Genomic DNA, 13,667 nt, shown 5'->3' with positions numbered 1-13,667 from the left:
ATGATTTAACCATTCTCATATTAAGGTGGCGTTTCTTCAAATATGTCTTCAATAGCGACATAGAAAAAATGTACAGACAGATTCTGTTACACGATGATCACACTAAGTATCAACGGATTGTATTTCAAACAGAAAGTACGCAGCCAATACAACTATATGAGTTGAAAACGGTCACCTTCGGAGTTAACTGTGCACCGTACCTGGCAATACGAACACTGCTCCAGTTAGCGGACGACGTGGAACACAGCTACCCTATAGCATCAGATATACTACGAAATGCAATGTACGTTGACGACGTGCTAGCAGGAGGCCACACTATTACCGACGCCATTAAAGCAAGGGATCAAATAACTACAGCCCTGGGGACAGCAGGATTCTCGCTGAGGAAATGGACCGCCAATTCGAACAAACTACTTAAAGGCCTACCAAAGGCTGACCTCCTAAACGAAGATTTCCTGGACTTCGAGGATACCAGTATGGTTAAAGCACTTGGCATCAGGTGGAACGCCCACTCAGATACCTTTTACTTCAAAACGAAAACCATAGAGGAACAGTCTAGCTTTACAAAACGGAAAATTCTGTCGGCGATAGCAAAATTATTTGACCCATTAGGGTGGCTGGCACCATTCGTGGTTACCGCCAAAATGTTGATGCAAGGCATCTGGTTAGAGGGAACAGGATGGGATGAAACCGTGTCGCCAGTCTCGCTGGATCGGTGGCAAAGTTTCATTGAAAGTTACCAGCACATAGAAAAAATTAAGATCCCACTCTGGGTACACTTTTCACCAACAGCCACAGTGGAGATCCACGGATTCTGTGACGCGTCAGAAAAAGCATACGCAGCCACCGTCTACCTGCGCGTCAATATTAATGAGCAAATATTTGTAAGCCTGTTGTTAGCCAAATCAAGAGTCGCGCCAGTAAAAACTATCTCCTTACCAAGGCTAGAACTTTGTGGAGCAGTTCTCCTTTCAGAAACCCTAGAGTCTATCAACAAGAACCTTAATTTAGGCAAACATAAAACCTTATTATGGACTGACTCAACTATTGTCTTAGCTTGGTTACGGAAACCTCCGTGTTCATGGTCAACATTCGTGGCCCACCGTGTGACAAAGATAATAGACCAAGTTGGGAACACGGACTGGCGTCATGTGGACTCAGCGTCCAACCCTGCAGACTTAGCCAGTAGAGGGCTTTTAGCGCAAGAACTAGTGAACAATTCCTTGTGGTGGGAAGGCCCATCTTGGCTGCAGCAAGATGGCAAAGAATGGCCAAACCAGGAAATAAGCTACACCACAACCATGGAAGAAAAAAGGTTACAAGTCCACACAACCTCGCTTAACCGAAAAGACGAAGATATTGTAGACAGGTTTTCCGACCTTTCCCGGGCTTTAAGAGTTGTGTCCTATGTTCTACGGTTCTACAAAAGGACTCATCTGAAAACCTTCTTCAATGAAACATCACTGACGATTTCACCCATCGAGATTAAAGCAACGATGTGTCGACTGATCGTCAAAGCTCAACGAAGCCATTATGCGGAGGAGTACAGAACACTCAAAGAAAAAGGCTCAATCAAGCCAAAGAGCGATTTACAACCCTTGCACCCATTTCTCGATGAGGACGAGACAATCAGAGTCGGGGGGCGGCTCGAAGCGTCCAAGGACCTCTCGTATAACGAACGCCACCCCATAATTCTGCCTTATCACAGTGGACTGTCTCGTCTCATCACACGATTTGTCCATAAAATCTCGTTACATGGGGGAAATCAGCTTATGCTGCGCCTGATCCGCACACAGTACTGGATACCTCGCGTGAAAAATATGATACGATCAGAAATTCACAAGTGCAAGGTATGCGCAGTGCATAGGAAACAGGCGCAAACACAATTGATGGGCATTCTACCGACCGAACGAACCACCTATACCGGGGTAGATTTTGCCGGCCCCTTTGAGATAAAGAATTATCAAGGGCGAGGCTGTCGCGTGTCCAAGGGATATGTCTGCCTCTTTGTGTGTTTCTCCACTAAGGCCATCCACTTGGAAGCGACTACCGATCTGAGCACCCGGTCATTCTTGGCGGCTTTTGCCAGATTCGTCGCGCGACGAGGCTGCCCGAAGAATGTGTATTCCGACAACAGAACCAATTTTGTCGGGGCATCCAGAGCCCTCAGGGCGGAGTTCAAAACCTTCATGGCTGACTCGCGCGCCGAGGTAGTAACAACCAATACATACCAAAATCTGAACTGGCATTTTATTCCTGCGTCGGCTCCTCACATGGGGGGATTGTGGGAAGCGGGAGTGAAAAGTTATAAATTTCACTTCAAAAGGGTAGCATCCAACCTTAAATATACCTTTGAGGAATTCTCTACCCTGCTTTGCAGGATAGAGTCATGCCTCAACTCCCGCCCCTTAACGCCCTCTTCAAATCAACCATCCGACCTAGAACCACTAACCCCGGGGCACTTTTTAATAGGGGGACACCTCTTAGCACCCCCGGAGCCAGACGACGACGAAAACCCCGCATCAATTATTAACCGATGGCAGCGACTAAAGGCCCTACACCACACCTTTTGTCGACGATGGAAGACGGAATGCCTCGTCGAACTTCAAAAAAGGAATAAATGGCGCCAACCTAAAGCAACATGAAGCTCGACGATCTAGTTGTTATAAAAGAAGACAACCTGCAACCTAATGAGTGGAGGCCCGGTAAGGTTATCAACCTCCATCCGGGATCGGATGGACGAGTAAGAGTAGTGGATCTCATGACGGCAAAGGGGAAGGTCACAAGACCCCTCACTAAACTAGTGCTACTCCCATCCAGCGAAGAGGATCAGGGATCTAGAGAGCCGTAACCGAACCCACGACCCAGGCCCGCAACATACAACCTACGATCAAATACCCCCCCCCCCCCCCCCCCTTTCCTTGTCAAAGATATACCTACCTGTTGTGGTGCATACAACTCTGTACAAAAAAAAAAATGTAAATTTTTCTTACAAAATTTTTAATAAGACATACCGAAACTTTAATTGATCACCACATTTCGCGTTATGTGTTACCTTTTATCGAACATTTTATTACTAACCTCCTATATATGACACTACCATGAGAAGACATGACGGAAACTCTTTCCAATCTACACATGTTTTCTGTGTCTTTCTAAATATCCCACTAAATATCCCACAATTATAATCGGCGAGTTGAATCTTTTTGTGTTTGTGATATTTATGCTTTTGAAAGCGGTGTATCAAAGGTCAACGCTTGGTTAAATGGTGTTCAGTGCGTATACAAGCTTAATATACCGCTATCCAAAACTTATGATACTGAGGATAAGGTGTTACACATCATAAAAACATCGTCAATAACAATAAAAAATAGCAAAAATTAACGTAGACAAATTTATTTCTTTATACTCCCACATGGTTATCAAAGATATAGTCAAGGGTTCTAACAAGGGTATATAAATTGAGGTCGCAATGTTAAATATACATTTATTTTTCTCACTCCTACATAAGTGACTTAAACTACCATTGTTGTCGTTACTTACTTGGTTTTGGTAAACTTGTCTTGGTCCTCCTCCGATTGATTGTGATCCTGCATGCAATTGTCGTTGTTGTTGAGGCTGTGAAGCGTTTCACGCTTAAGACCTGAAAAACATGTAAAATTTAAGGTAAATGTCGTTATATATTTAATTATTAACACAACTTCAGAATACTACGCCGGTGTTTTGAACTTAAGATCTGAAGCAGTGGGCAGAACACCAGCGCTATTCTGACAAATTAACTTTGTTTTACCTACAGAGGTGGTTACAGGAACAGCTGGAATATTGTTTGTTGTATCCTCAAAAATTTCAAATGAGGCTGCCAATTTTATTCTCTTTGTTGCCAATTTCTTGGTAAAGGCGATTCGAGTTTTCTGTTAATTGACGTACAGCTGAGCTTAGCTGCTGTCGCGTTGGCGTTGAGGAGGCTAAGTTATTATTGCCACCCAATACTACCATCTTGCCAAACTACCGTAGCAGTACTATACACCAGTAGCGCCTCAGTGACTAATTCATCACCATCTCTCGGTACAAAATCGCGCAACGTTAATGTAGGCGAACGTTTAACAGGCGCCTTACTTTTTCGCTTTAGCAGTCGACGTTTACTATGTTTTGGACTGTGATGTGGCGATGAGCTTGAACAAGTTGTGGTGCTGACACCATCCTCATGCAGCTCATCATTGAAGCAATCATCAACTTCATCATCATCTACATCATCTGTGACCCATTCTGGTTCTGCGGTTGATTTAGACATTTTTCGATTTAGCAAATTTGATGCACTGTGTTCGGTTAGCGGTTCATGTGATGTCGTGGTTTTATCTTCGCTATTAGAGCTACTTAGTTTATCTGGTTTTAGTGTGGACCTTTTGGGTTTTATTGTTTTGGAATCGGCATCAGTGAAGCTGAATTTCTTTTTAGTTTTTCCCATGTCTGTTTATTTATTTTTTGCTGTAGATATTTCCAAATAAAACAAGTAACAACTTCGATTACATTGGCAATTATTAGAATTTTCATTACAAATGAAAGTTTGTACGAATCATGATCAAAATCAAAAAACTAAAAAGTTAATTTTTACATATTATTACAATTGAAATGCACTGATTAAATAAATTTTTTTGAACAACTTTCCATTTAAAATGCTGTAGCATATTCTCACGTCTTAGTTCGAAAAAATATCATTGCAAATTTCATAAATTGCACCTTTACGCGGTTGTCAAATTTGATTCATGAAATGAATGAGAACACTTTAATATACATTATGCAACTATAATTAGATGATTAACAATTTTTTCGGTTATTATTTTCTACGCAGCCCCTCCCCCACCCCTTTGTACATAGTCCAGTTTCAAACTAGTGCTATTGATAAATCACTGTATTGATGTTTGGCTTATTTACTGCTTCCTGGCTCACGTGTACGTAGCAATCTTTTGAGCCAACTCGTTCGAGACTCATTAGCCATATAATCATGATTTTGAAGTTGAAAATTGGATAAAGTGAAAATATGTTGCATTTCAAGTGCTCTTTTAAATGAGTACTGTTTTGTTGCTAGATACATTTTTTGTAAAAATTCAGGCATTTGTTTTTTGTGTTACCCATGATTTAATATTTTGAGGTATTGGCAAACCTAGATCATCGTAATATGTTAGTATATAGTGTACCCCCGGTTCCCTAAATGTCTCATAAGGTTTAATTACCATCAAACTCCAATAATCGTTAACTCTCACTTTATTCGAGTACATTGGATATTTAGGATGTTTGGTTCCACGACTACAAACCATCATTACATTACGTTTCTAATCAGTCACATAACGACGACAATAAACATAATCACGATTATAGAAAAGCCTTGGCCATTGCATTTCCCAATAAATGAGATGAGAGTTCGTTCCTACTGCACTTAACATAATACCTCTTATTGGTGGTTCAAATTGTTTATGATATGAGCGTAGTATTCGTTGCAACCCATTTGAACCGTAAACACGGTGATAAAAGGTGAATAATTGTTGTATTCTACGTGAACGTTGCGCTACTATCGATTCAAATTGGTATGACCAAGAGCGTAGAGGCACATTTGACCTTAGCTTAATGTTTAATAAAATACGCCTAAACATTTTTATGTTTTTTTTTCGTCAACCTGACATTTTGTTCACGTTTGCTGCCAGCATGTAAGGATTCAAATGGGTTTTATTCCTTTTTTCTTGGTATATTTCAATTTAATACTACTCCATGCACTTTCTCGCCCTCGCCGGTGAGCTATGTATAATTTTGGAGGCACCGGGCCGCTTGCATAACAAGGCAGCAACAAATTTAATGGATTTTTTTCGAATTTTTCATGAATTTACCCCTTTCCGTTAATGTATTGCTCGACGTCATTTCAGCTATACCACATTTCCCCTAAATGCCAGTCGTCAAATGAAATATTTTGAAAACAAACTTGATGTATTGCACCATACAGGCTTACACAATATTTACCAAACCATTTCTAAATATACAATTCTTGCATGCGGTTATTGCTTTGTATATTTACGTCCAGTTAAAAAAAATGTAATGTTAAATAGAAACACACATTAAAAAAAAGCACGCGAAATTGAAAAATCAGCTGTTATGAAAGTTCCTTTTGAATCATACACGCGTACAACACGATCTTATGTGTTTATTAAAAATGCATCGCCCCTTCGAGCAAACTCTATACTTTTAACTGCCGTTGCGCTAGAAGATCCCACAATAATACGAAAGCTCGCCACAATTTCCAACGTTTCAGCATTTAAAACCAAAATTTTTCCTTTCGCATTGCCAGTATATATGTATACCACGACGATCAAAGGACGCTACAATATTAAGATCACCATCCGAGTCCAGTGGCAAGCATCTATGCACATCACCAATTTTCACTAATACTCCAGCATAACGCATTGGACTGGTGATGGAAAGCGATATTTGTGTTCACAGTCTCCCGTAAGCACATCCCAAATACGAAAATTATTATCTGTTGAAGCGGATGGGAGTTTATGTCCATTGCGTGTCCAACTCAATATGCACACAGGATGCACATGAGCTGAAATTATTTTCACTATGCCTCGCGTTAAAAAGTCCCAAACTACTATGCGTCCATCATTGAAACCGACTGCCAATAGTGTGCCGTATTCATTGAATGCACAAGTTACAGCTAGCTATATGCATTCTAAAGAGCCATCAAACTCCTCCGGATAGTTCTGACCCAAGGATTCCAATAATTCTAAATTCATTTTATAAATTTAAAGCGTATGTATTTGGTATTGCTGTGCACCTCGTTTTTTCTTTCTCAATGACAGGAAATTCATTGAAGGGTAATACAATCCACTTACAATAACACAATGTACACTACAAAATCCATATGGTGTTGCCAGAGGCTAAGGCGGCGCAAAATCGGGAAAAACACAATCACATTTTTCCCCCTTTCCTTCTTCCCTTTTGGGCCGTGTTTTACGGATTTTAACAAAGGTTATTAAAATGCTCCCACTCGGGGGGATGATGACTTAACCCCTTTTGAGGCGAAAAAAGGGAAATTTATAACCTGAAAGAAATGATCTACTCCAAAATATCCTACTACCACCCAGATCAAATACACCTGATTTCTTATAGTGGGGTTAATGTACAATGTATTTATCACACTTTACAATAGTTTTTTTTGATTACACTATACAAATATAAAGTTAGGAGCGGAAATGTATAGTCAGATGTAGGGGCGTATATGGGCGGAACGCCTCAACCAATCAATGTTTATCTCAGATTAAGGAATAAATAAAACTTACCCCTGTTTTCTTTGGCACGTTCGGCATCCTTGATTGCTGCTTTAAAATGATTAACTAACCACACAACCAAATACGTTCCACGAAAGTTACCCCCATGCGCCATCTGTCGGCAAAATACTGACAACTGGCCAAAAGCTTACCGCGTGGCCACACTTAAAGCCAAATCTGTCAGATCGCACACGAAGCGCATCGTCATAGAGAAGTAATTGCCTTTTTAAACAAATTGCGTGGACATTAAGATAATTTACATAAAAACCACGTTGTATATCGGATTTGTGTTTAAAAAAAAAAAAAAAAAAACACAAAATCAAGGCTCTTGTGCAGCTAACTGCCTAAGTAATTGTAGCTTGTTGCCAACCTCTTGTGAATATCTTCTCAACACCCAACTCCCCTCAAGCATGATGAAATCCCCTCAAATTCTAAACCCTGACCAATGACAGTTACCCCTTTTCAGGTCCAGTATGACCCGGTACACGACTCTACGCAGGAAGGCGGAACGCATGGCACAGCGGTACCCGAAACCATGCCACCTGTGCGACAAACGACATCCGAACCGGTTATGCCCGGTCTACCGAGCCAAATCGGCCGAGGAAAGGCAAAGGGAAGCCGCATTAGGACGGTACTGCGGCAACTGCCTTTCAGTGGCACACCGCACCGCCGACTGCACGAGCAAAGGACGTTGTCACCAGTGCCAAGGGGACCACCACACTACGTTGCACCAGAGCTTCGAGAATCCGGAGCCCCAGGAAGTTGATATCAGGCCATGGAGCGTTCAGATGGATAGCGAGGACGAACACATTCTGTCTCTTCAAGCATCAGAAATAGGAACTGACAGCGGGCCACGCGAGCTAGAAGAAGGAGAATTGGACGAAGCCGGAGGTGAATCACGGCCTTTCCGCCCGGCCACCAGTAAAAAGGTGGAACCAAGGAAGTTCCGGCCCCCACTCGCACACGAACGCCGATGGAGCGGAATCACGGACTTTCCGCCCATCAACAACACACCAACGTCACCAAAGAGCGAGGAAGCGGGGCTCAGATCGTCACAAGGGAATAGCGGAATCACGGACTTTCCGCAGCCCGAACCGGCGTCAACGCACACGAGGAGCGGAATCCCGGACTTTCCGCCCCCGTCAAGGATACGAGTTAGAGAGAGTAGGTTCGCAGGGCCAGCTTGAACGACATTCTCGACGACTGCCAGCTGCCTTCAGAACGGGGCAAATTACGCGGGAGATCGTAGCACTTCGGCCCTTTACATCGATATCGCCAACTGTCGTGATCAAAATCGAGGCGCGAGGGCGGTTGCACCTGATACGCGCACTCATCGACGCGTGCGCCACAACTTCTATAATTTCACGCGACCTGGCTCGACAGTTACACCTCGACGAAGAAAACTACGGATCACAACGAGGGTGCCTCTTGCGAATAAGGGGTAAACATGGGCAGAGCCGTAGGCTCACGATTCACGCTACGATCGTTCCCAACTACGCCCGTGTGAGTCCAAGCGCGAACGTCGACCCTTCGGTCGCGACACCCTATACCCATATGCAGCTCGCCGATCCAACATTTTTTGTGTCAAGTCCGGTTCGACTCATGTTGGGAGCCGATATATATCCGGAGCTGATACTGCCGGGCACATTGCCATCTACGTTTGGCCCTTTTTTAGCGCAGAGCAGTATATTTGGCTGGCTCTTGTCTGGGGCATGCCGCTCCTAAATCTTCCTCAACCCTCGAACTAGCTTCACGTGCCATTCGTGTGAAAAGAGGTGCAAAAAATTGAACTCAACCACGTACTTCCTAACGTTTACTTTTTCTTTACTACAGCTCCACGATTTACGGATGGAACCGAAATACTAATTTCTGTGTCAAGCAAAAGACCGCCATGCCGCTGCCCTTATTGGGACATCCATGAATTTCGTTCATTTATATATTAGTTAGTATTAAGTTGATCAGGGAAGATGGCCGCAGAGATCTACCGATGTTGCTTCGAGCAAGGGGGCCGGCATGTTTAGGCCATCAAGCTAAACCCAAGAATGAGCACGGCCAATAGTGACCCAGCCTAATGTAAACTATCTGTGTTTGCTTCTATCTACTTTCGCGCACTAACACCAACGGCTATATATATGTCCGTGCAGGCGTATGTGTACGTGTTGGTGCGCGACTTTCCAATTTAACTTTCCAAATTTAACTTACCCCTCAAAACCGCTTTTCGACGGAATTGAAGGGTGAACGCGTTTTACAAGAAAGAAACTCTTTCACTTCTTTTTTGGAAAGCTCCGTGATCGCTGCAGCCATCAGCCCTGTTATAGGTAAGATTTTTCTTTTCGCTTGTATAACTTAACCTATGTATAATTAATCAAACTGTGAATTAGCTTTTGTATATATATATTGTGAGTTAGCTTTGAACTGAAAGTAATTAAATTGTTAAATTCGTGAAATTAATCTGCTGTGTGTTCTTTTCCTTTTTTCTCTTTTTTCAACGAGCGCAAAAACCCCTTGGGAACTCACTTGAGCTATCGAAGCCCCAAGAGGTTTTTTCATACACTATCTCTTGAATCTTCTGTATTCCCTTCAATTTGGAAGCAATCATTTATTATTCCCTTACATAAGAAAGGTAGTAGGTCCAATATCGAGAACTACAGGGGCATAGCTAAACTTTCGGCTATTCCTAAAATGTTTGAAAAGATCATCACCTGCCAAATTCAATATGCATGTACTTCTTTATTATCACCCAGCCAACATGGTTTTGTGTGTAGAAGATCAACCACAACCAACTTGTTTGAGTTCACCTCTCTAGTCATGGATGGATTTTTATCCAATAAGCAAACCGATGTTATTTATACCGACTTCAGCAAAGCATTTGATTCTGTTAATCATGAGCTTTTAACTCATAAACTTGACTTACTGGGTTTTTCGAAGAATTTATTACTTTGGCTTCGCAGCTATCTCTTAAATAGAACTCAGCGAGTTATGTTCAAAAACAGTCTCTCAGAGTCGATAGATGTAACTTCTGGTGTGCCTCAGGGTAGCCATCTGGGTCCATTACTTTTTACTCTTTATAAATGACTCACCAATGGTTATCTCGTATTCCCGTGTTCTAATGTATGCAGATGATGTTAAACTATGCTATTCATACTTGCCTTCTGACTCTTCCCGTTTGGATTTACCTCAGGGCGATTTGGACTCATTTCAATTATGGTGTACAGTAAATCTACTAGTTTTGAACTGCTGCAAATGTAAACTAATGACATTTCACAGAGTTAACCCAGTTTTAAAATCCTATATGCTAGATGGTGCTCCCTTGGAGCGTATATCTGAAGTATGTGACCTAGGTGTTCTTTTTGATGCGAAATTGAGCTTTAGCATGCATATTTCATCTATTGTAAACAAGGCATCGGGTGTACTCGGATTTATTAAAAGATGGGCTAAAGAATTTGATGATCCTTATTAAACCAAGACCCTTTACACATCTTTGGTTCGCCCAATACTTGAGTATTGTTCCTGTATTTGGTCAGTTTATAATCTTCGCTTTACGCGGTCTTAACTGGGAATCAAATGAACATCTTCCACCTTATAGAAATAGAAATAGACTTCTTCTCATTAGTTTGCCAACTTTAGAGAATAGAAGAACATTACTCGGGGTAATGTTCCTTCATAAACTGATTATCGGTGAGATAAACTCCACTGACCTTGTAAGCAGACTGAATTTTTCCGTTCCTGCGAGAACTACAAGACACTATGTACTCTTTCATTTACCCATTCTACGGCGTAATTTTGCCAAATATAGCCCTCTTCGCAATTGGTGCTCGCGCTATAACGAACTGTACAACTGCATTAGTTTTGAGTATTCGATTGCTGCTATCCGTAAGGAAATACTCTCACGTCTGGCATGATATTTTTAAAGATTTTTAAATAAGATGTCAATTTTATTTATTGTATCTTATATTCCCCAGCCAGCATTTTTTGAAAATTTTGATCAAAAAATATTTAAATATCATACCACAAGGTGATTAAAAACGTTCAAATTTAAAAGCATTTTCTGTTCGAAAATTAAGGTATCGTCGGGAGAAAAATGTACCTTAAATGTGACTATTCTTGTATCATCATTTATAATTCCTATTTCGAAACGCTTTTTATTCATATTTGATATCATTGTAAAATTGAGCTTTAATTGTTTTAGTGTAATATTTGACTTTTGACTGCTTTTGGCAGTCATTTTCTGATCATATTCGTGAAAATATGTTCATGTTGAGATTTTTTAATCATTTTTAAATGCGATTATCATGCATTTATTCTTCATATCTCATTCAAAATAAGATACTACATAATAATCTTATTTCATCAGGGGAATAAAGTATGCGGAAGTGAGCTTCACGAACCACTAACTCGCAAACAAACTTAACTGATATACACCTGCGACTACAACATCCAACATCAGCTATTATCATCTACATCTTAGAATACGTATACGACACCGGATGTTGAAGCCGTATCCAGTTATGTCAAGATAGTTTCACTTACCTGGGGTTCAGATAGCTCACAAACTTTGTATTGTCCAACCACTATGTATTTTCTGGGAAGCCGAAGGTGGAGAAATGGTTGGGGAAATCTTTGGTCGCATTTACATTATTTACATTTTGAAGAATATCTTTTATAAAAATAATAAGACTTTTATATATTTTTCCATAGCTTCATGATTGAAAAAATATGTGTATGTAAAAAAAAACAAGACTTTTATTAAAAAGTAAAATATAAACAAGTATAAAATTCATTATTCAGACAACAAATATATTCATAAAAGATTCAAAAAGCTGAATTAAAAATGACTATAAATGTTTGATCACCTAAAGCAAATACATTTGTTTCAAATATGATTCCAAAACGCGATTGAAAAATTATATTCAGTTTTCGTTCATCGAAAGGTAAGCATATTTGAATATTCTTTTTGTTGATTTTTATGAAATATTAAAATTTAATCATCAAAGGGCTTCAAAAATGTTTCCAAAAAGTGATCGAAAAATTATTTTCAATTGTTGATCAACAAAAGTGTTCATATTTGATTATTTCTTTTGTTCAATTGTACGATGACTCATTAATTAGTCAGAAAGAGTAATCAAACTGTATTGATATGTAGGGAAATTCAAAATTTATTCACATAAATGCTGAGTGGGTCAGCAGTCGACCGCTTTGTGTCTGTATTGACTTTAACAAACAAATAAATAAATATAAATAAATAAAGGTGGACCAGGGTTGACTCTAGAATTTGTTTGTATGATATGGGTATCAAATGAAAGGTGTTAATAAGTTTTTTAAAAGGGAGTGGGCCTTAGTTCTATAGGTGGACGCCTTTTCAGGATATCGCCATAAAAGTGGACCAGGGGTGACTCTAGAATTTGTTTGTACGATATGGGTATCAAACGAAAGGCGATAATGAGTATTTTAAAAGGGAGTGGGCCTTAGTTCTATTGGTGGACGCCTTTTCGAGATATCGCCATAAAGGTGGACCAGGGGTGACTCTAGAATTTGTTTGTATGATATGGGTATCAAACGAAAGGCGATAATGAGTATTTTAAAAGGGAGTGGGCCTTAGTTCTATAGGTGGACGCCTTCTCGAGATATCGCCTTAAAAGTGGACCAGGGGTGACTCTAGAATTTGTTTGTATGATATGGGTATCAAATTAAAGGTGTTAATAAGTATTTTAAAAGGGAGTGGACCTTAGTTCTATAGGTGGACGCCTTCTCGAGATATCGCCATAAAAGTGGACCAGGGGTGACTCTGTAATGTGTTTCTACGATATAGGTATCAAATTAAAGGTATTAATGAGGGTTTTAAAAGGGAGTGGTGGTAGTTGTGGTAGTTGAAGGCGTTTTCGAGATATCGACCAAAATGTGGACCAGGGTGACCCAGAACATCATCTTTCGGGTACCGCTAATTTATTTATATATGTAATACCCCGAACAGTTATCCTTCCAAGATTCCAAGTGGTTTTGATTTCGCCCTGCAAAACTTTTTCAATTTCTTCTATTTAATATGGTAGGTGTCACACACATTTTGCAAAGTTTTTTTTTTAAGTTATATTTTGCGTCAATAGACCAATCCAATTACCATGTTTCATCCCTTTTTTCGTATTTGGTATATTATTATGGCATTTTTTTCATTTTTAGTAATTTTCGACATCGAAAAAGTGGGCGTGGTAATAGTCGGATTTCGGCCATTTTTTACACCAATATAAAGTGAGTTCAGATAAGTACGTGAACTGAGCTTAGTAAAGATATATCGATTTTTGCTCAAGTTATCGTGTTAACGGCCGAGCGGAAGGACAGACGGTCGACTGTGTATAA

General features: G+C 40.3%; 1 protein-coding gene and 2 pseudogenes across 1 annotated transcript in view; 1 reads left to right on the top strand and 2 right to left on the bottom strand.

Annotated features, from left to right (window-relative positions):
* dati (datilografo) overlaps positions 1–13,667 on the top strand; it is a 1,513,307-nt gene that overhangs the window by 1,017,452 nt on the left and 482,188 nt on the right. The gene's annotated exons all lie outside the window — the stretch shown is intronic.
* LOC137234618 (stAR-related lipid transfer protein 7, mitochondrial-like) lies at positions 4,925–5,648 on the bottom strand (annotated as a pseudogene).
* Positions 6,183–6,782, bottom strand: LOC137234513 (retinoblastoma-binding protein 5 homolog; annotated as a pseudogene).

The sequence above is a fragment of the Eurosta solidaginis genome, chromosome X, assembly GCF_040869045.1.
Source record: "Eurosta solidaginis isolate ZX-2024a chromosome X, ASM4086904v1, whole genome shotgun sequence".
NCBI classification, from domain to species: domain Eukaryota; kingdom Metazoa; phylum Arthropoda; class Insecta; order Diptera; family Tephritidae; genus Eurosta; species Eurosta solidaginis.
This window is presented reverse-complemented; position numbering and strand designations above follow the sequence as displayed.